Source organism: Peromyscus maniculatus, chromosome 8 (genome assembly GCF_049852395.1).
Source record: "Peromyscus maniculatus bairdii isolate BWxNUB_F1_BW_parent chromosome 8, HU_Pman_BW_mat_3.1, whole genome shotgun sequence".
Classification (NCBI taxonomy): Eukaryota; Metazoa; Chordata; class Mammalia; order Rodentia; family Cricetidae; genus Peromyscus; species Peromyscus maniculatus.
The window spans coordinates 57531050-57547500 of record NC_134859.1 but is presented as its reverse complement, the minus strand read 5'-3'; the positions used below and the strand labels follow the sequence as shown (position 1 = coordinate 57547500).

Genomic DNA, 16451 nt, shown 5'->3' with positions numbered 1-16451 from the left:
ACACACACACACACACACACACCATACTTCCTGGCCTGCCCCTTCTCGCCAGACAAAAGAATCAGTTCTGAGTTATGTTCACAGCATAGAACATGGACACCCAAAGTTTCCTGTGCATGCTTGCATTTGTCACACAGCACAAAGGGCTGAGGCTTGATATACAACTCCAAACTCTGCCTGTGGATAGATCAGGGATGTATCAGTGGCTGGGGTCAAAGTCCAGACAGAAGCCAACAACAGGGCTCAGCCTGTGACTTCCTGTGACTCTCTGACCCTCTGACAATATAGGCATCTGAGGCTATGAGATCCACCCAACACTGGGGAGACTGACCCTTCAGATCCAAGCCCTGGATGTTCCCTAACCCTTAGTACTTGGTTACAGAACAAACTTGCTGGACACCAAGACCACCACAGTATCCACGCTGGTGAGCAGCCTGACTAGTACCATCCCCTCTCAATAGTGGGTTTAGTGCCCAATCTGGCAACTTTTCTCAGAGAGGCTGCCTGAGTGCTTGCCAAGGACAGCAGGGTTTCACATCAACTTCATATCAGCATGGCACTTCCTCTTCTTTGTTGTCTAGCTCTTCATCTGGGCCCATGTGCTGCTTTTCAATATCAAATAAGAAACAAAGCAATTGACAAAGGAAATGCCTGGACAGGCTGCTTCCCCAATAAAATCTCTAATTCTAGCTGCCCTGAAGTCATTTAGGATATCCCAGGAGTAACTCTAGTCCAGCCATAGCCCAGCCCCATCATGAACTATCAGTGTTCCTACATCCCAGAAGATGGTCCCTCAAAGGGAGGAACAAACAGACAAAGGATGCTAAATTGACACAGGGAAATGTAGAGAAGACTTGGTTTGTTCATAATCTCTGTTTTAGCTCTTCCTTGTGGGTGCCCTTTCCCTTGGTCATAAATAGGAAGCTTGAAAACTGTTTGGGATGATATGGACAACAAGCAGGCTGATACCACTGGGGTGGGTTGAGGTGGGGGGACAAGGTTGGGGGTGGGGTGGAGTGGGGAAGAGGTTAGTCTGCTGGAGCTTCTATTTCCTATCTGCCAAAAGCCAGGCTGCCTTGTGCTTTGCTTTCTCAGCCCATCATAGCTGCCAACTGTGAACGACAATGGAAGCCAGATGTGACCAGCAAGTTCCTGTTGCAGATGAGAATCTCTCCACTGCCTTCACATCATTCTGACTTACATGGGAGGCTTTCCTTTCCATCATACTTTATTCTCAAATTATGACCTTAACCAGTGTGTTCAAAAGTATATACCTTAAGTTGAGCACATGTAGAAAAGTACCCTTCCCAAAGTTTCCTCCACACAAACAGGTATAGACTTCCCCTAATAAACTCTTCTCTTTTTCTTTTATCAAGGAAAGCACACCATCTCTAGAAGCTTTGCCCTCCTACCTGAAGGTAATAAAATCCTTCTTTCCTCTTTTGTGTGCTGGTTGTAATTTTTGGCTTTGCTCTTGAAGTTGTGAACCCACTATATTTGCTTGGGAGCCTTCTAGAAGTGAAGGACAGTGGCCCTGTGTTGACCAAAGGTGGAAGGAATGGCGAGTCTCCTGCCATGCAAAGAGTTTATTCTACAGCCAGGGCTGCTGCAGCTCAGCAGTAGAGCCTTGCCTAGCATGTCTAAGTCCTGCCCCCTCCAACCCTAGCACTGTAAAAGTGGGGATGGGGAAACATTTGACAGCCAGGTGTAAAGTCCACTTGTGGCCTTAATCCAGGGAAAGAGTATTTCTCCTCTGAGAAGGAAATGTATTTTGTGCTAACTGGCTCTCATTGCACAAGAATGTCCCTGGCTTGGTGAAAAAAAAAATACAAGAGAGTTACAGTTACCTCAGAGAAAGTTTTATGGAGACAGCAGCCTAGTGGGCTAGAGCATTGGAGAGAAGAGGTCAGGGCCAAGGGGACTTTCTCTTGCCTGATGGAAGAGATGCTTCTCACAGAGATCACAGAGGTGAAACGAATAGCCATTGGGCCAAATCTGTGAGCCAAGGTGCTGCTTACGTATTTTTTCTCCCCACCTCCCTATAGAAAGATATGAACAGTGGCAGTTGGTTCAAGTCTTAGGATTAGTATTACTCTGATGAAACAGAAAGAGTTTATTTGGCTTACACTTCCACATTGTTGTTCATCATCTAAGGAATCCAGGCCAGGAACGCAAACAGGGCAAGAAACTGGAGGCAGGAGCTGATGCAGAGGCCATGGTGGGTGCTGCTTACTGCCTTTCCCATCATGGCTGCTCAGCCTGCTTTTCTTATAGAACTCAAGACCATCAGCCCAGGAATGGAACCACCCACAATAGGCTGGGCCCTCGTCCATTAATCACCAATTAGGAAAATGCCCTACAGGCTTAACCACAGCCCAGTCTTATGGAGGCATTTTCTCAGTTGAGGTTTTCTTCTCGAAAATGACTTTAGTTTGTGTCAAGTTGACATAAAAAACGATCCAGCATAGCTCACAAAGGAAGCTGACATACAATTTCCTTCAATGAGGTTTATTAGAATGAAAGGGCCTCAAGGTGGGGGTGCCGGGGGAAGAATACTAGACAGACCTGAGCACAATGGAGCCTTAGGGGGAAGGAGAGGCTTCCCTCTACACTCTGCAGCCTAGAGAGAAGAGAGAGAGAGAGAGAGAGAGAGAGAGAGAGAGAGAGAGAGAGAGAGAGAGAGAGGGAGGAGCCTCTTGGGAGATGAGCCTTCAGAGTGCCTCTTCAGCAGTTGCCCTGAGGAGTCTCAGCTGAATCCTCAAAACAAATAAAAGTCTTGCTTTTGCAGCCTTTTAGGGGAGGTATGTTACATCATGTGATTTAGCCCAACATAGCATACATGTTGCAATAAGCAGGGAGGAGCCAGGTACCCTAAATTGAGAGATGTCAAGTCACAGAACGTATTGTTTCTTATCTCTCTGTCCCAGTGAGAGCTTCAAAGAGCAGATCCATACTACAGCAACAGGCCTAAGGGTGCAGGCCTTCGCCTCCATCACCTCCTTTTCCTCCCCCTGTTTCTCTTCTGTCTTTTTAAGACAGGGTCCCATGTTGCACAGGTTGAAACCTAACATGCTCTGTAGTTGAAGATGGCCTTAAACTCTGATCCTCCTACTTCTGCCTCCCAGGGGCTGGGACTACAGGCCTGCACTACCATACTTGCCTCTGTTACATTTTCAAATGGAAAAAGAGGAGGAGGGATCGATATTACTGTCTAAGGCCCTCAACATCTAAGATACTTGATATCTGTTCCTTTACAGAAAAATGGCCTAAGTGGAGGCTTGCAATTTCAATTGTAGTCTATATAAGCTAAGGCCTAAAAATAGGACTAACTTAATCACTTTGTAATTTTATTTAGTTTCTACCTTCCTATTCTACAGGAGTGGCGTACATCTGACATTCAAGCCAGAGGCCTGCCCATTCACTTTCACCACAATCACATAGTGGTGTGCCCTGTCCATGCAGCATCCCTGTTATTCCCATCATGCTCTCTGCTCCTCACATGTACCACATATCAGGCTCCTTCAGGTCTGCAGACCTCTCTTACCTTTCATGATTAGCCTGTGACCTCATCTACCTTATCTGTAATTTACTTAGTCATGTCTGGGGCTTCCCCAAGAGGATGGCTACCTCTGTTCTTGCACCCTAACTACTTCTGCAGTTCTGTGTCTAGAAGGCAGGGGCCAGGGTATTCTAGCCAGGACACGGAGGCCACTCAGGCTTTCTTCAGTGTTTTCTTTCCCTCCCTCTAGGACCTAGAGATGACTGTTCTAGATGTGAGGTGGTGGCCATGCCTCTCCAACCTCCTGGTCTCACACATTTGTGTCTAAGTGTCAACGAGCTTTCAGTTCTGTCGGATAACGTTAGTTGAGAACATAAAATCTGGGATGAGAATTCAGAACACTTTTTCTTTCCACCATTCCCCACCCCTATCCCGTGTACCTTCTCTGAGGTGGTGAACCCAGAATATTTTGCTGCTTAGAACTGAAGGGAGGCCATGCTAAAGGATAAAAAGACAAGTCTGGGGGTTTTGAAGCTCTTCCATGTCATCTTACCTGTTATTTTTAATTGATATATTTGAGTCTTCCAATTTTACTATTATCGACAACTTCTAAATGGTCAGGACATTTCCAAGCTTATTGGTAACTTACACCTGGTCACACCATAGAAGTAGCAAACATTGACATCAGGGTTCTCTCCCTACCCCTCCTGAGAGCCATCTGTTAATACTGACTAATACACCACTGCTTACACCCCATTTATGGAAGTTTAAAGGTGTGTAGGAGGTGTTCATGGCTTCTATTCTCCCTTATCCCCATGTCTGATGGAATGTTTTCCACTTACACTTTTTTTTTGGAAAAGCAGCCTTGTTATATACCCCATGACCTTGTCCTACCCTACATGTAACCATTGCTAAATAGCCCATGGGGCTGGATGGACATAAAGCCAGGTGATCCATACACTAACCAAAATCCATGTCTTAGAGACTTTGGCTCCATTTGGGTGTTGTACCCACCCAGATTTGCAGATGTGACTCAGCTGGAATGTCTGTCACCATGTCACAACCTTTCTATCTGATCTTACAGTCCAGCTGCTGTGCATCTACCACTGTGGCAGGTGAGGGATGCTATGGTTTGGCAAAGTTGTGGAAATTTCAGGAGATTGGCCTTCAAGAAGAAATTGATCATTGATGGCTAATAGGGCCCTGCTGTGGGATGCTCTGTATGTCAAATTGCTCTGATTGGTCAATAAATAAAACACTGATTGGCCAGTGGCCAGGTAGGAAGTATAGGCGGGACTAACAGAGAGGAGAATTGAGAGAACAGGAAGGCGGAGAGAGACGCTGCCAGCCGAATTGACAAGCAGCATGTGAAGATGCCAGTAAGCCACAAGCCATGTGGCAAGGTATAGGTTTATAGAAATGGATTAATTTAAGATGTAAGAACTAGATAACTAGAAGCCTGAGCCATTAGGCCAAACAGTTTAAATAATGTAAGCGTCTGTGTTTTTATTTTATAAATGGGCTGTCGGATGTCGGGGCTTGGTGGGACCTGGAGAAAAGCTCTCCAGCTACAGGGTCCTATGACTCCTGGGTGCTTCCTGTCTCACACTCTGCTTCCTGGTCAACTGTGTTGTGAACATCTCCCCTCTATCACATGCCACCACTGCCCGTGAGCAAGTTCCTGGTTAGGGAGCTGTGGACTAGCTACTTTAGAAGTGAGGGAGGTGGACCTATTCCACAGAGCCTGGGATAAAATGGGGAGCTCAGTCATCTTGGCTCCTCCTCGTCGTTTGTTCCCCCACACTGTGATATAACAGCCTTGGAGACAAGCAGCACCATCTCCACCTCATAATGAAGGAAGTAGAGATGAGGGGATACAGTGATTGGGAATCAACATCTCATGAACTGATTCTACAGGATGTGCTCGAGGGCCATTGAACTTGGCATAGACATCCTGGAAAAGAGAGGAGTGACAGCTGGATGCATAATAGTGCTGCTAACCAATGCTTGCAGGGCAGGAGGAGGAACTGAGACCCATTCAGAGAGTTTCACATCAGTCCCCAAAACAAACCACAATAATCCTAGAGACATTAACAATTATTATTTCCAAGAACAGCAAGGAAAACTGAAGCATGGTACATCCAAGGAGCCTGTCAACGATCACTAGTTTATAGCAGTTGCTATCTAACTGGCTTCTTGATGTGGCATATGTCACTCCCACCTAGGAGTCTCAAGTCACAAGAAACACTTCTCCCTATATCTCACTTCCACTATTATCAAAAATCACAGTTTGGTTCAGAGTACCCTTGGCTTATGACCCTTCCCAGTTCCAGTCCCTTTTGATCTGCATGCTGGCTCTCAGACAACATGGTGGATGATGTCCTTGAACATACACACCAGCTACACTGGGCTCTGATGCCTGGTTCTGCCTCTTAGCTGGCCACTTCACTCCACTCTGACAAGGGCAGCTATTTGGGGTGAGAAATGGGGTAGGAAATTTTTTTTTCACCCAGGCAATTAAGGAATCACTGAATCTCTCATGATTAACTTCGTGTGCTCAGATGGAATGCAAAAATGCTGTTAGCAGAGTGCTTTCATTTCTGTACCTGACATGAGCAATGGGAATATTTGTTCTGCCCGGGAGGATTACACCTTCCATTAATCTCCGTTTTATTGAAAGTTTAAATAACAGAAAGACACAATGTGATCAATTAGCAGTGTAATTCCAAGGAGATGTCATAGCAAAATGAAATCTCCAGCACATTCACCGCACAGACACGGGGAGTTCTCTCCACTTTCCCTGCACACAACGCAGTGTGTATATTTTAATTGAAAGTTTATTCTGCTATGTGCCTCATCTACTAAATTTTAATTTAACATTGTAATGAGGAGGGTGTTTCTGAGGAGCTCTTCACAGGCAAGTAGATAGGGCTGCACAAATTAAGAAAACAAGAGAATTGGCAGTACTCTCCAGAAGATATGAAAGGAAGAGGGGACTCTCCCCAGCCCTTTGGTGGGGGACACAGACACTCAGAGAATGAAGCCAGCAGACATTCAGCATCTGTAGCAGCTGGGCCAAAGGGTGAGCAAAGGCAGCAAGGGTCCTGTGAGACTCTCCAATGGGTCTCTACAGGAGTAACTTGCCAAAATAGGGGGCAGGAACCTCTTCTCCCTCTTTCTACCCCTAGCTCCCACTTTGGGCCAAACCCCATAAGAAACCAGTGGCATTATAAAAAGGCCTCTTGCCATCTCAACTCCAGCTTAGGAAAGGAAGAACAGGCTCTCTGGTGAGGGACAGTAGCTTAGTGACCAACACAATACTGGGAAGTACCACCATGTCTCTGCTTGTTAGAGTCCTCAAAAGGAAATTGGGGTTCAAAGATTCAGTCCTGAGAGCTGTGGAGATACCACAGCAAGATGGAACTTGGTAGAGGTGGTGGTGGGTGTTCAGGAACTTTGATACAGAGTAGATAGTTGCCATGGGAGTAGCCTCACCACCACCAGTAACAAAATGATGTCACATAGCTGAAGTCTTGGGTGGATCGGGAGGGGACAGGTGGAGGGATAGAGCCTGCAGTGTCCCCAACAGCGGGATCAGAGTGGGCACTTGCTTCTCTGCTACCTCACAGCCAGAGGTTCATCCTCTGGGTCATCTCATTATAACCTTGAGCTTATACTCCAGCCATCCGCATCTAATCACTGAAGTCCAGTGGCTACCCTCCATGGTACCTGGCCCCCAAGATGCACCCACATAAATGAGCTGTGTACATGGAAAGGAACCTTCGTAAAGGAGAAACCTATTGAACAGGAGGCTATGGCCACAGTAGTGGCAACTGCTGGTGACAGCTGATATTGCAATCCAGCCATGTCAGCACTTAAGACATAAGTGAAAGATGTCAGCACTTAAGACATAAGTGAAGGATGTACGCCTCTGAAAGCTGCCAATGTGGAATCAATACCTTTCCAGAAAAAAAGAAAAGACAATGTTCACGGCGGGGGTTTTAGGAGCTGAGAGTCACAAGATGGGAGAGAGGTGTGACCTCTCACTTTACCACCTTCCTCTCTGTACTTGCTCACTCCACTGCAGCCAGAACGCCCCTTTATTCCCACACACCCAGGCCCTTTGCACATCCTAAACAGACTCCCACCTTTGAGTCCTCCGCCCTTGCCATCTCTTTTACCAAAACTGTTCTCTTGTGTATTCGCTTGGCTTGCTTCATGGTCTATACTCAAATGTCATTGCTCAGTGGTGACTTCTTTGACCCCCTCATTTAAAATAGCAATAATTCATGTCACCTTTGCTCCATTTTTCTTCATTCAATTCATTGCCCACCATTAACTTACACATGTATTCCTTCTTTGTCTGCATCTTCAGAATGCAAATTTCCCCAGGGCTGATGTCTTTGTTGTCCTATATTATCTCCCCCGCACCTAATATAATCTAATAGTCACTCAAAAAGCATGTGCTGAATGATTAGAGAACAGGAATGTGTCTTGACTTGCTAAAGTTGCTCTGAAGGTGATTCCTACACTTCCCAATAAGTTGTGCTATAAAGAATTTTTGAGCTGAGACTTGGCAAATGTCTGCATGAGAAAGAAGGCCCATAGTCTGGGAATCAGCTTCTACCAGGAAGCACGAAGGACCTAGTATGTGCCATTGTCCTTTCCTAAATGGTCTTCCTGGTCTTCATTGCTAAGGGATATTCTAAAATCCAGATGTGTACACCACATGTGTGCTCAAATATGTTATGATATCCTACAAAAGTAAGAGAACCACAAATAGGCCATCAGTGTGCTCAAGGACCCAAGTTCTAGTGGCCACAAGCTCTGAGAACCCTGGAGTAGTCTGTGGAAATGTCAGTGCCCATATTCACGATCTGGCTACATTCTTTGTGCCCACACAGGGGTGACAAGCTCATTCTCATGATAACGTCTTTCTCTGGCTTCAATGAAACCAATGGAAAACTAGAATCCATTCATTCCTTTAGCCTGGTGAAGATAGAATTCATTCTGAATAGCAAAGGGCATCCTGAATCCATCACCATCCACCCAAGCCAGGCGAGTCTATGCCATTGGTAACTTTGGTACAGAGAATATTTTTGACAATAAAAACAGAGTTGGATGGTGATAGATAAAGTTTCCTCTTGAATGGTTGATAGTATGTCTATGAGATCCAGGAACCATGCTGAAGGTAAAGTGTCTTCTTTTATAAACCTCAGTCCACTTTGGCTAAGTTCATCCTGTGCATCGGCTCCTGGCCTGGGTCTTCCAATAGAAGCTCCCATGTCTTCGGCAGCAGCCAGATCCCATGCCCCAAGGATGGCCATATCTGAAGGAGCAGGCAGGCAGAAAGAGGAAAATAGCTTCCTTTCATCTCTGGCTTCTTCTTCCTGAGGCAGATGATACTGCATACTATAGGGAACATACCTCCTACCATCTGGACTATAAACTTTCTGAATCTTTCTTACCATCACCTCCACTAGTCCCTCTCCAGAATGTTCTCCCAGGGCGGGTGAGTCTGCTTTCTCCTAGAAGCCCTCCTAGACACACCTTCCCTTGGCATCTCCCGCCATAGGCCTCTCAGTCCTGCCACTTGTCACGGTGGCCTTAATTGCTCATATTGTGCTCCTGGATTCCAAGGGAATGTTCTGTACATAAAATTTCTCCAAGTAGCCTATGCTTTTCTGACTAGACACACCATTTTCCCATTGTAAATGCCAACGGAATCTTTCCTTTGGCAGTTTTGCTCTGGGCCTTCCTTAGTCAACAGGATCTTCGGTTACAACAATCAGGTCTCCTAAAAGCTGGGGTACCACATAGACACTCTGGTGACATGCTCTGAGTACCCTCATGAGACCCAGTGCTGAGAGCTGATCTCCAGCTTCTCCTTTCAACCTCTAATTATATTACCCATTCCTTCACAGCCTCCGCCCACCCCTATATTGTGCCAAGACCAGAATTTCCCTCAGGTCAGAAGCAAGCTAGAATCAGAAGAAAGAGGCCTTGCTTGAGGGGAGAGGGCCTGGAGAACAGAAGCTCTGTCAGTCAGGAAGTGGCAGGACAGAGAACTCAACTTAGATGAAGCCAAAGAAGAGACCCAAATCTAACAGACTTCTCTCAGGATTGTGGGTGGGAGTGACACACATATCCCAGCCACAGAAGAGGCATCGCCACCATGGACCTGGAAGGGAGAAGGAGGAAGTCAGGTGTGTAGACCCCAGTGAAATCCAGAGTCTTCAAAGAAGCTTCAGCTTTCCATTGATGGCCAATTGGCCCAACCCAACAAACCAGCTATTCAGCAAGGAACCATGGGTAGTGTTTCCCCTTATAGGTCAGCCTCTGGGGCACACCACAGGACACAACAGGAAAGGTCGTGTATATAGGGTGTGTGGCAGAGGTTCGCAGAGAACCACTGGTGCAAGCAAAGTCTGGTTGTAAACATCTGCCATTCAGGCTTCCTATTGTTCACTGAAGACCTGTGTGCTGCCCAGTGCCCCCATTCTTGGTCCTGCTGTCCATCTGTCTGAGCTCTGGAGGGCCACTGGAGGGCCACTGGTAAACCTGAGGATCCAGAATGGCCACAGCCCCTTTATTATTTTTTTTCCAATTTCTTTTCTGTTCCCCTTTGACAAAGACTTCTCTCATACCCCTGGTTAGAGTTCTTACTGAAATCCCTGGTCTGAGATAGTTTTGCAGAGACTAGACGTTGCTCTCTGGTGATCAGGCAAAGAGGTAGGGGGAGAAACACACAGGAGGGCTCTCTTCCAAATCCAAGACCTAGGATGCCACAGCATTTCTCTTTAAACTGGCCAGAGTGAAAAACTTCTCTCTTTCTTCCCAGGGGTGGGGGTAGGACAGGAGGGGGAAGCTGGATTCTAATTCTGCACTACTTCTGGCTTCCTTCTATGGAGTTGCTATCTTTGTGCTTCCAAACAGCTTAGTAAAAACTGTCCAAGGAAGGAGTGTCAGAGCTGAAAACAGCTGATCATTCCCCTGGGGTAGCTGCAGTCTCCTGAGCATGAACCACACTGAATTGAGCTCTGTATATACCTCAGGTGAGATCTCTATTCTGTCACTTTGCCCACTTGCAATTGAGCCTGCCTACCTTCCTTCCTTCCTTCCTTCCTTCCTTCCTTCCTTCCTTCCTTCCTTCCTTCCTTCCTTCCTCCTCCTCCTCCTCTTCAACAAGGCAAGCCCCTGTATTATTGGCGCCTTTTTATGGGGCCCTCACCTAGCAGGGTTGGCTATAAACAACACGGTTTCGCTGGCTACTCCACAAATCCGCAGCCTTCCCTGACAGCTAACAAGCACGATGGCCAGGAAGCGCAGCAGAGTGAAGGCCCAATTACACAGAGGAGAGCCTCCTACAAAGGGCTTAAATGTGCTAACAAGCCATCACGGAAGGCCAGGGAGCCCCTAATGGCCTGCCTGCTGTCAGAGAGGCTGCAAAGGCTGAGAAGGAGCAGGCCTTGCTGCAGCTGCAGCGCAGTGATGTCTGTCAAGAATCTCTCTTTCAAAATCAGTCTTGTTGACCCAAAGGGGCGTGGGGAGGGGCAGTGGCACTGGGCAAATTTTATAAAGCACAGCCCCAGACGACTTCCTATCCCCTCCTCACATCCACTCACTGGTTCCCCACTGCACATAGAGTAAAATAGTGAGTCTTCTGCCCTGGTGATGAGCAAAGTCCACTTTCCCAAAGGCAGTTTTTATTAAAGGGCGGTGGGTAGGGTGGGAGGGAAGGCAGGGCTGAACAGCAAAGGTTTCTAGATACACACCTGTAATACTAGCACATGGAGGTGTTGTAAGCTTGAGGCTAACCTGAGCTACACAGGCAAAGCTCCTCCCCCACTTCACCAAACTTCAGGGGCTGGAGGCATAGCTCAGTGGTAGATCTGCCCAGCATGTAAACGCTCTGGGTTCAATCCCTAGGACAGGAGGGAAGGAAGGGAGGGAGAGAGGGAGGAAGGAAGGGTGGAGAAGGAGAGGAGGAGAGGAGGGAGGTTGGGAGAGACAGAGAGACAGAAAGAAAGAAAATAAGCAAATGAGGAAGCAGATTCCTCCCTAAGTCCTGAACTAGCATCTTGGATTTGAGGCAGGCAATGTGTGCTGGGTGTTTAACAAGCTTTCCTGGATGAGTCTGAACAAATTCACAAGCTCATGCATAGATCAGCAGGCATTCAGTGGGTACTATGAGCCAGATGCCATGCTGGGAGTCAGAAAGAAGAGGGGGAGCAGAGCATCCTGTTCCCCAGGAGGTACCCTTGGATCTGAGTTAAAAACTTATTACCAGCCCTGGGAATGGCCTGAGCACAGTGACAGCACCATGGAGGATCAGAAGCTCTACTTTGGATGTTGGTGGGGGTGAGAGAGATGGCCATAGTGCTGGGATGGATGTTCTCTGTAATGCCATGTGCAGTAAGGTTTCCATGGAATTGAACTAAACTTTTATCATTTCCTCTGGCCCTACATTGCAGAAGTTCACTGAAAAGCACCATCACACCCTTTCCTTCCCTTGGGGGCAGCCATCTAAACCTAAGCAAGGGCCAGCACCGATTCTTAGAGCCCCGGGAGGTGGGGACAGCCTCATGACCTTGGTCAGCTCACTTGTCCTGTACTAGGATCCTCCTCACATCATCTTTGTCACCATCAGTAAGGAGAGCAAAGAGTGAGCAAGTGAGATAAGTGACATCTGAGTGCATCCTACGGGCTCCAGTTTCTTGTTTTGCCAGATGGGACATGCCTTTAAATCCACAACAGCTTAATATTTTGTTTAAGAATGATGTTCTAGCACTAAAGGAATAGCAAGAATACTGCTTCAGAAGGAGAGACGAACATCCCCCAAGATGAATATTGACCAGTTGTAGATATGCAGCACAGACATGTGGCTTTCTGTTTGATCACGTCCTGGAAGTTTCTCTCACACACCTACCTCAGTCCACAAATGCTTTTGAGACTGATGTGCTAGCCCAGTGATGACGGTGAAGATGTAATACTTACAGTAGATACTTACATTGCACTAGTTACATTTCAGGAAGTGTGTGTGTGTGTGTGTGTGTGTGTGTGTGTGTGTGTATGAAAATATATTTGTGTGGAGTCATGTAATATTCACAACAGATCTATGAAGTAGATGACCCTTTTTAGGAAAAGTAGCTGTCTCAGGGTCTTCCTTATTAAAACAAACAAACAAAAAAACCTTAAAAACTAGCAAATTAGAATCTGATCCTAGGTAGTGGACTAAGAATTTAAACACTTAAATGTTATAGTATATGCATATGGAAACTGAGGTCTAGAGAGTAGGAACTATTCAAAGTCACAGAGAAAGACAATATGGCAACTGAGAACTTGATTCCAGCTTTCTGACCATTCCCAGGACCATGACTATCTGAGCCAGCCTCTCATGAGCCCAAGTCCTGGCTTTTGAGCAATGCTGTATACCCTGGCTGCCCCTGGGATGGATGTTTATTTCTTCTGGGGAGTCAGCTCATGGCTGAGATGCTTGACAGTTCTTTCCTGCCAGACTCTCATCTAGCAACCCAGTTCCTTCCAGAGGCTGATCAGCTCTCAGTGGACTCTCTAGCCACCAAGTCAGTAGAGCCATGGGCCACTTGGCCAGCACCCTCAGCACATGAGAATGATATCCAGTTCACCAGCAGGAAGCATTTCCATGGAGCCCCGGAACAAGGCCATCTCTGAAAATCAATTACCACTCAGCTTCTCTATAGAATATTGTGACAAGGCTGCATCCTAGCCTCATGTGGAGACTTCCAGGAGAGGTCACTTGGATGCTGTTGGGGAGGAGGTGGGATATTGGTTCCTTTCTTTTCTGCCTCCAGCACTTCCTCTGGCATGGGCTGGTCTTCTGCTATGCATCAGGGGTCTTGGGGATCAATTATAGCTAAGCCTAGAGTTACTCACAGCGTGGAAGCAGAAAAGAGGAGCAAACAATTCATTGTCACCCCATGTGGCAAGAGTGACAGCAAACAGGTGACTGAGCATCAAGCAGCAGCAAGAAAAACAACTAGTGCAGCTTGACACCTTCAGAGATGAGTTCATCCCTATGGGATGTGAAGGATGTAGAGACCAGCTAGAGCAAGGTAAGGTCATGACCAGCCTGGCCCCTCTGAGTCTAGAAGAACCCTCAGAGCCAAAGAACCTTCTGACATCAGAGCAGGGTTGGGGAACCATGTGAGCTCTCTCCCCTTCCCCTGGGGGTGACCAGCTCCCTCCAGCCACAGATGACAGACTTAAGTTCACAGCTGAGACAGGCTGGACCACCACTCAGAGGGGTCACAGGGAACAGTGAAGAGGCACAGATGGTTGTCCATGGGACCTGCTTCCTCCATCAAGAGCTTTCTTGTATTGTACTGAGATTCACAGAAGCATAAAACAGGCAATTTGGATTTGACCTCAGAGGTTATTTTCTTATGCTGGGAAGTAGCGATCTCACCCAGCAGAAATAACAATCCTTTAAATTTGCCTAACATTATATAGTTACACTTCATTTCATTTGGCTGGTACCTGCAGATGTAATCAGTGTTCACATTCACCCCGTGATTGCTCACAAGTAATCCTCCATGGGACTCAGCATAAACCATGCCTTCAGGCACCAGCCAGGACTTCTTATTCTGATCTTGGGGTTCTCCTGTGGACTCTCTCTCTCTGGATTTGAGGCTCAAGGAAGCCAGTAGTTTGGCTCCTTGTGCAAGAGAATAAAGTGACCTACCTGAGTAAGTGAAGAGAGCCCAAGATAATGAGCAACCTTAATGAGCAGCTCCCATGGCAGCCAGCTCTGTGAAGCACAGTGAAGCTGGCGGGCAATGTGTCTCCAACACAAACGTGGTGTCCAGCAAAAACTCAGGCAGCACGGGGGACACGCTTGACTGAGAAAGAGAAAAGTGATGATGACTAGATGGGGGAAATAAAATCCCAATTATCCCAAACTTGGCAACTAAGCCCTTCTTGCACAAATGGAGCTCAGCCAGACATGGAGACCCAGGGGATCTCTTGGAAGAGGGATGGAGGCCTTAGAGAGAGGGGACTCAATCCTGATTTCTTGAGGACATAATAGATTGGCTTTTGAATCATGAATGTGCTATAAGGGTAAAGGGTTGAAAGTATTTTAGGGAGCTGAGGGGGGAGAGCCCAGAGTGGTCTCTAGCAGAAACTATCCTGGGAAGTTGCCTGGAGGGGCAACAGGAACCCAGAAAATGTATAATGAACATAACAGGAATCAGAGACCAAGGAGAAGGCTCTAGATGGACTATGGAGAGTAGGTACACAGCAGAGTCAGGCTTTATGTGACATGCTGAGTTATAGGCCCAATCCTTGGTCCCTTAATGACAGGGAGATATAGTCACAGTCTGCCTGTGGCCACTGGTGAGTATCATTGACTCTCGTGATCGGTCTGAACATTCTAATTACTGACTAGAGCTGTTCAGAGGCTAAGGGGAGCGTTGTGTGATTGAAAGTGACCAGAGAAGGGAAGCGGGCATTCTGCTAAGTTCATTCAAAGCAGAAAGTGGCTCACAGAGTAAGTTTAAAAAGCCAAAATTGAAATTCCCTTGGCTTCACCCAAGGCTAGTGATAGTCCTTGGCGATTTCGGGGGATTTTATAGCAGTCAGATGTAGGAGAGCTTGGCAAGGCTGCAAGTGTCCTTATATGATGCTGAGATTTCCCCCTCCTGTGTTGTGGTGACCCATCCTGTAAAGAATCTGTTTCAGCAGCTATTGAACCTAGGTTTGGACCAGAGATCAGACACAGAAGCAACTATGAACCAAATCCACAACCTAGAGCCATGGCCAGCTGGAGCTACAGTCTCCAGCAGACCCAGCAGCCAAGCAGAGTCTAAGTCAGCCAAACTCCAATCAACCTGCAGGCCCATGACCGTGACAATAAATGGTGGTTCCAAGCCACTGAGTCTTAGAGCCGTGTGCTATGTAGTGCAGCCCAGCGAAGCAGATCACTTCAGGAGTCCAGAAAGGTCTGACAGACACCTGTGCTAAAAAGGTCAGCTACAGTCTGCAGCTGATGCCAGAGGAAACTCTGGTCCAGACCTCCAGTCACTGAGGTAATTTCTGCCATCTCACCTCTTCTCTTGCTCCAGCCCATACCTCCTGTCGCCATTCCGGTGCCTCATTAGCTAGTGAGATGCAATGGAGAGAGAAGAAGTGATGTCAACTTGGCTGGGCTCTAGTGCCCGGTTCCTCCAGCGCTAATCTGCATGTTGCTGTGAAGGTGCTTTGCAGATGTGATTAAAGTCCGTGATCAGTTGGCTTTATGTAAGGGAGATGGTTTTAGAAAACACGTTGTTCTATCTGTTGAAAACCTTATGAGAAAAAAAGGCTCAGGCTTTTCCATAAAGAAGAAGGAATTCTGCCAGCTTTTGCCCATGCTGACAAGTTCCATCCTTTTCCTCCTGAAGGGCTGACCTACTGATTTCAGGCTTGCCTCGCCACCCCCTAAAGCCACACAAATCAGGATCAAGCAGCAACCTTCCTTGTCAGCGTGCATCCTGTTTTGGTTTTTTACTTCTGGTTGCACTCTGACTAAGACAAATTGTCCCCAGTTCCTGGAAGTGTAAAGTGGAGAAGACAAGAGGTATGACCTGGGGACCTGCAGTGTGACCTGGGATCTGCAGCCAGAGCTCAGATGCTTAGGATGGAGAAGCCGTTGTCATGGCCACAGCAGGGTCCCATCAAGGAGAGAGGAAACCACGCCATTCTGAGCCTTTTCATGGACTCAGCTGCTGGGGTCTTCAGTCATTGAATGCTTCCCATTTTTCAACCCAAGAACTAAAACTTAGGGCCTGTGAATTTTGCCGTCTTGGAAGCCTCTGAGCAGCACCCCATGGAGGGCAGTCACAGCCATTCATTTGGGCCTTGCAACCTTTGAGAAGCAGTTTTCCATGGTTCTCCTGACCCACATAGTTTAGGTTTAGAACCAGAGGTCCAA

At 47.1% G+C, this 16451-nt stretch overlaps 1 long non-coding RNA gene across 1 annotated transcript in view; it reads right to left on the bottom strand.

Moving 5' to 3' along the window:
* LOC143266902 (uncharacterized) overlaps positions 1-16451 on the bottom strand; it is a 73141-nt gene that overhangs the window by 50841 nt on the left and 5849 nt on the right. The window contains exon 2 of the long non-coding RNA XR_013041724.1: positions 14223-14379. This is a non-coding gene — a long non-coding RNA (uncharacterized LOC143266902). The remainder of the gene's footprint in view (positions 1-14222; positions 14380-16451) is intronic.